This window comes from Myzus persicae, unplaced genomic scaffold (assembly GCF_001856785.1).
Source record: "Myzus persicae strain clone G006 unplaced genomic scaffold, MPER_G0061.0, whole genome shotgun sequence".
In the NCBI taxonomy this organism is placed as follows: Eukaryota; Metazoa; Arthropoda; class Insecta; order Hemiptera; family Aphididae; genus Myzus; species Myzus persicae.
In genome coordinates this window covers 122,271-130,006 of record NW_019103924.1, presented here as the reverse complement: position 1 = coordinate 130,006, position 7,736 = coordinate 122,271, and positions in this window count along the sequence as shown.

The following is a 7,736-nucleotide window of genomic DNA, read 5'->3' as shown; positions in this document are numbered from 1 at the left end:
TCCCGATATTGTTTAAGAGCTACACCGTTTACTTGCATCCGATGTAAATCAATTGTTTTCATTCACATTAAATACATACTTACAGGATTGTCGATAGCTGTGAATGGCGACATTAAATATTATACTGCTAGATGTACGTACTACAACTCGCCTTAAAAATATTGTTTTTAATCTTTTAACTGTCAAAAATGTGGTCTCGTGACGTTTTTCGTTGTTACATACCGTTACGACACATCGTCATAATATTATCGTCCGCGTCGCAGCGATCAAAGGTCCACGACTGAACGCCCGCAAGCTCCGCGTGCCCGCGCCGAAATCGGTGTCATCTGTTTTCCTCTCCGCGCATGCGCCATTATAATTATTACTCCCATCTATTATTTCTTCCTATTAATTATCGTTATTTAAATTAATTATTATGTACGATTTTTGATATCGTTGTTAATGATATCGATTTCACTATTGTTACTGCCGTATCATTCGGATCATATTGTCGAATGTAGTACCTCCACTGGGAGGCTTCTACGCTCTGTTATATACTTATATCTAGATTGTTATTTTATTTTTATTTTTTTTCTTCTACTTTCCAATTTCATCAATTGTTCTTATTGTTCTTTTTGTAACAGATTGAATAAAACATTTATAAACAAAAAAAAAATATATATATTGTCGTACCTATACTCGTTCACTCGTCTCGTCGTATATCATAACACGTACACGAGACTTTATATCTTCCTCTTTACCGTTAAAACCAATAAAATCTTTGTTCACGCCATTGCGGCAACTTCAAATCGTATGCAGTTTTCTGTTATTGAATCATCGCCCGTCGTTGACATTGCGTCAACGTCCAACTCCGACGCCTCGGCACATTTCGTGCTTGTCATTGGCAACCGCGCATCCGACAGAGCGAGTACGCCTATATATCATCCCGTCATTCCAGCCAACCTGGGGAATCCAATTCCTTGCCCGAGTTCGGGACTGGTGCCAGAGTCAAGCGCCAACAACCCAGTGCGCTGTGTGAGTGGTCGCTCCAGGTCGTTGGATTGCAGAGCTCACCGGACCTGACCTTCACCTGCCGTAGTTTTTTAAGTTCAGCCTGAATTGTAATTGCGCCCTGTGGTCATTGCACCAGACCGATCAGACCACAGGGACCCCGGCCCCATACTTAAACTGTACCATCCCTGACTCCGTTGTACCACTTCCTTCCATTCGTTCCTAGTATTGTCTGCCGCCGCGCCGCCGCGAGGGTTCGTCACGGGCACATTTAATTGCCTATGCACCAAAACTATAGAGGTTCTTTAGGTTGCCTATGCACTGGAGACCCCGGGGAACATTAAGTTGTCTATATACCGTCAATCTAGGGGCATTCCAAAATACTCATCGTCGACTGAGGTCGACCGGTCCTTAACCGAACACCCTCCATCTTCTTTAACACATACTTCAAAATATTATATTTTACATATTTCAAATATTGTTTTTCGTCATTTTATATAAAAATATTAAAAATAAATTTAATAAAATATATTATGAATTTAATATAGGTGAGGTTAGGTTGTTATAAATTGTATTATATTGCTATTTATAGAATTTCGAAAATTGCAATGTAACAATTTTGATATGACAAAAATCTAAAACCTGTTACCTATTTTGATTATTTTTAAATTAATCATTAAATTTGATTTCTTAAAAATTCTTTTTTCCCATATTTTACGTTTTTTCTCTTTATTCTCTTAATTTTTATTTCTACAAATTTGTGTGCAATTATAATTTTACGTTTTTTAGTACATCAATATATTTATTTCCTAATTTTCCAAGTCATATTGATTACGGATTGACGTAAATGTAATAATTACTAATTCTCTAGGTAGTCAAGTGATTGGGACACAACTGGTATAAGTAGTCAAATTAAAAAACCTGGACATAATTTGTAAGTCACTGATCGCAATTTTTATACCTGGGACGCAATTCGTATGCAGCTGTATTATCATTTATTAAAATACAATTTATTAGAATAATTATTTAATTGATATGGATACGATATTAATGGAAATTAGACACCAATCAAATGCTATTTGCATAAATATACATACTTGTTATTTTCTTTAAATGTTAAATGTAATTATTGTTTTAGATAATTTGTAGTAAATATAATGATAGTTTATTTTTATTTAATTACAGAGAAAATTATAAAAATGCATAAGTCATATCTTTGTGAGTGGAGTGAAGACATGTCAGTGAAGATGATCGAATCTTGACATATATGTATATATCAACATGTGTTACCTTGGCTAAATCTTTATATAAATATGTATATATTATTATATAGTACATTTCAATTTTTAAATTGTTCAACTATTTCATACCTATTTGATTATTAAAAAGTTGAATCAAATTTATTGGCAAAAATTAATAAATTGATTTAAATTTTACATATCATTATTCAATCATTTGTTAATACATCATAGATATATGATAAAATGTACCCATTGGTTTAAGCAAATAAATAAATACCCATGTATGTATGGATATAGTTACATTTTTAGATATCCATTCATTTTGAAGCTAAAAAAATGAAGTGTGTGAAAAAAGTGGGTAATTAATAATCAGGTAGATAAGAAGTACGATGCACTTTTGTCCCCCGAAACCTACTAAACCATTTTACCCCAATACGTTTTTCCGTATAAAAATAATTGTAGTGTTGTCATTTGTTATCATATTAATATTTTACTAGTATTTACGTTTAGTCACCCACTTTTACTAAACGAATATATATATATATATATATATATATATATATATATATATATTATAAAAGTAACACCTAAAGAGTCGTTAATTAGTACGTATTACTTTATTTATCTATTCTACTCAAATATTATAGCAAACGAATACAATTTATACTTTACCTCATATCGACGCAAGAACTTCATCAACTGTTGAAGAAAATGTCTCATTATGTTTGGCTATGATACAATTCAGTATTTCAGTTCAGTGCGGGTCAGAAGATTGACACGGGTGACTTTCGTTTATTTTTTTCGATCTCGTACAATCTGTCTGAGACGGCGTGATACCACCAATGATTGTTTTTTGTATTTGTACAAAAAAATTATATAATTATTTACGTCGATCAAGTATACACGAAAAAAATGTGTTATGATGATAGTCACTCCCGTAATAAGTCATAATTATAATAAGTGGCTACCATTAAACACTGATCGTGAACGACGAAAAATCGAAAAAAAACCGAAAGGCACCTGTGTCAATAGCGATACTGACTCGCACTGAACTGTAAACATGTAATGCTGAATATATATAATTCGTTCCCTAAAAAGTGTTTATTCCATTGGGGCATTAGTCTATATAACTGAAACGTTTATTAACTTACTAGTATAACATTAACGGCGCGGTTTTAATTAGAAATATAAAAATGTGATGCTGTGATATCCGAAGTTGGTAGAGCAAAAATAGAAATAATATTCACACAAATAATATTATTAGTTATAAATTAACTTGTAATATTCCCAACAATAGTACTAAATAATATTATAAATTAACTTAAAATATTCCTAATAATAGTTTATTATGCTGGTAACAAATATGAAGAAACATTACAAAATAATATAAATCACAGCAACACTCCGAAGTTCCTTCGCTGGTTGGTTCTTCCCTCAAGATATTCAAGCTCCTACATATTATATACTATAATTTATAAAAACATCATTTATGCTCATTGTACTTTTTTTTTAGGTACAGATTGTATACATTCTAGATTATAAATACCTAAATAAAAAAATATATATTTACATTTTACAATAGTAATTTAAGTTGCTACTTGCTAGGTAGCATTTTAAGCTTTTATGATAATACTACAGCTTTATGCCTCTATATAATGAATATTATAATATTCTTGCTCAAAAATAAATAACTACTAATTATTACCTATTACAACAGAATATTGATAGGTATCTAACAATAATAATTTGCCTATTGGAGTTTCATATAATAAATTGACCATTTAATCACAATTCGATAATTTTACGCGCTTCAGAACTGTATAGTTTCCTACATAAAGTGGTGGCACACCCATACAATGCTATATCACAATTATAACTATAATTAAAACTCCGGTCTCTCGATAGTAAAAGAAACGCTCTCAGAGGAAGTCGCACCAGCACGAGTTGTGATTTTTCATGATTTTAAAATGTACAGTTTAAGACAATTCGTAATTTCGTTTAAAATAATAATATCAATTTTTAGCCATCTCGGGGCCTAGATAATAATCTTGCCTTTAAATTGTACCGGAGGTCGATTCACTCTAATATCAAATCTAACAGCACACTATTGAAACTGGTAAACGAAAATTTGCCACATCGTACGTGTGCAAGCATATGAAACAACGCACGCGGTTGCGACGTCCTCATAAAGTCCTCATTACTTTTAGTCTTAAAAAAATGCCTTAAAATAAGTGATGAATGTATTGATTTTACAATGATATGTGTGTGTATGTTTTTTTTATCAAATTTAATATTTAAACATGATTTATTTGTTAACAGTTTATTAAATGTTTAACTTTAATAGCTAAGGATTGAAAATTTAAAACAAAATTCCATGTAAGTTTATTTTGTAACCAAAATATAGTGATTGATATCTTATATATATTGTATATTGTATTTTTATTATTTTTATTATAATATTAAATAAACTTACCTGCCACACCATATTAATGATAAATAATAATACAACATAAAATATTCTAAACTGACGTACCGTTTCCGCTCAGAATCTTTTTTCGTATACAATGATATCATATGATTGAATTCAAACTTAATACCATTCATTACAGCGGATTTCTAGACACTTAATGTACAGCAGAGCGACACATCCATTTACCCGTTTTTTTAATTTATTTATAAAAATTCAATATTTTTATGTTTGTAATATACTATTGTATGCTAAAATATTTATTTTACTATTTTTCTTTAAGGCCCCTGCAAATGTGTCATTTTTAAGGAGTTGTGCTTAGGCAATTATTTCGTTCCTGCGATTACTGATCGTCTTTGTGTGTGTAGTAAATGATCATTAGTGTGTGTGTACTCCCCTATGATCACCCGTGACCCGCATACATTTACAATACATTGTTTTTTCTTATCTGATTTATGGTCGCACATACGCACACGCACAAGTCATTCAATGTCTAGATCAAAATATTCAAAACCAATTTATGGACGTGAAATAGCCGTAGCACTGACAAAAAAAAAGGTACTTCTAGTGGTTCGATTCGGTTGGTTAGGTTAGGATTCCGACATCGGTCGGAGCACTTTTTCAATTTTAGAAAAATTCTTGACGTGAATAAATATTTTACATTTTATAAATTTATAAATTTTTAGTATTGAATATCTTCAAAAATATCAAAAAAATAAAAAATATAGTCCAACCGATGCAAAGTAGACTTGTTGACCAATTAAAATATCTTTACATTTTTTAAATCGAAAAACTAAAAGTACTTAAATTTTTGTCAGTCGCTAAGGCCGATTTGATGAAAAATGAATAGAGTTTGCAGGGGCCTTAAAACTAAATATTGAATGCAGTTATATATTATAATCTTCGTAGTTGTATTTTCTTACACTTTTTAATAATATTGTTCTTTATTTTCATACATCAAGGTGACTTAATCTCTGTGTGAGTGTTGTATTTTAAAATCATGCAGTTGAATTATTTTCTATGATGAATGATGAAAATAAATTGTCGAACTAATTGTCTATAATGAATTATAACATAATATACTTTCTATGTATTAAGGTATAATTTAGCGTAAACGCTGTATTACACATATTTATTGTATCTCATAAAACGTATTAATGTTCCTAAAATAATTCAAAACTTGATCTTTTTTGAATTAAGTATTTTTTGCTTATATTATTTGTACCATGCGCATGCGGTGTCAAAAAAATCATATTTTTTTTTGTAATCAAAAGAAATCACCCATTGGTGACACTGCCTGACATTGATTATTTTACCATTTTGATATCTAATATTTCATAATGAGATGATAGTAATAGTTAATATCTAAAGTTATACAATTTGCTGTATTAAAAATAATTTGGATTAATGGAGGAATATTTGAAAAATGTATAACTAGGTTAATTTCGTATTATGAAAGAATAAGGACAGTCTGGAGACATTGAATTTTGTTTTCTGATAATATGATTACTAATTTCAAAATATTTTTTATCGACTTGTACAATCAAATAAGTGAAATAAAATAGTTATTTGAATTGGTAATTAATTAACTTCTGAATGTATAATTTTAAAAGTAATTTTCAAAAAACTGGTATTAGCTTAAAACAGTTATTTTGATTTGTATTTAAAAATATGTAGTTTTTAATTGTATATTGTTTTGAAAAAGATTAATTCATGGTTGAAAAAAAGAAAATGACCAAAGCGGGTAAGTGGGTATATAAACGCTCTTCTGTACATTTTGTGCCTATTGCGAGCACTGTAATGCGTATGTTGAATTTTAATTTGATGACATAAAATCGTTGTACTTATATGAAAAATCATTCTGAGCGAAGACAGTCCGTCAGACTCAGTAATTATATTTTATGACATTATTAAGATTAAAGTAATTTATTTTACAATATAATAGGTAATATAGTAGTAATATAAAAGCTTAAATTTATTAGAATCAGAAAAATTTCACTTGAAAATTTCATCGTGTGTATAAAAAATAATCCCGAGCTTTACTCGATTTCTAAATTGAAATTTTTAAATTCTTTGTTAGGTTAATTTTAACTTAGTAAATTTGTTTTTACCATAAATTCAAATTAACAAAGTTATGAAAAATATATTAGGTAACTTTTAACTTCACTTTAAATTTTTTAAATATGAGTATGAGTGAGTGCACACATAAATATATTTATGCAGCGTGTGTGTATTAAACATTTTAAATTATATTATAGTAAAAATTAAAACTTACCTCAATATATTTAGAATTCAAACGCCATTTCAATAGTGCATTAACATTGCCTTTATGTTTTTTTCATTTTTGATAAAGATAACTTCTTTTATTTAGAATTACCCATAGTATTTTATTTATTTTCCGAAATATTTTGTAAAGAAAACAAAATCAGTTATTGATAAAACAAAATAGTTCACTGTAACTGTACACAGCAATGACTAACAATACGGACAATTTGAACAGCAAATGTGGTAACATTATCAGACGTCAGAAAGTATAATTATCAATATTATATTATCCAGTATCTATTTTGTTTTCAAATATTGCCGATACGATCTATAAATAATTGGCATTTGATAGTCACACAAATAGCGTAAGTTGTGTGTAGGCGTTCCACCATGTCGCGTCGTCACTCGTCTGTTTACGTTGACGAACGGACGAAATAACGGGCGGGCGTACCTAGTAAAATATGTCTCGAAATCAGTTTCAATACCGTCTATGAGGGCCGTTACACATGCACGTATTTGCACGAGCGATAATTAGATATTATATATAGATATAAAATATATATGCGATAGTCGGGTTCTATATTATTGTTTATGTAATTATTAGGGTACGGATTTTAAAGCAATAAAAACTAAAAAAAAGCACTAAAAAAAAGCAATAAAGCTGTCTAAACCTTCCAAAAAAGCTGATGAAATAGGGGCGAATTTGTAATGGATTAAATCATCACACATTAAAATATCTTCTCCTTTATATTCTTCTTTATTGTCTTGTCGTT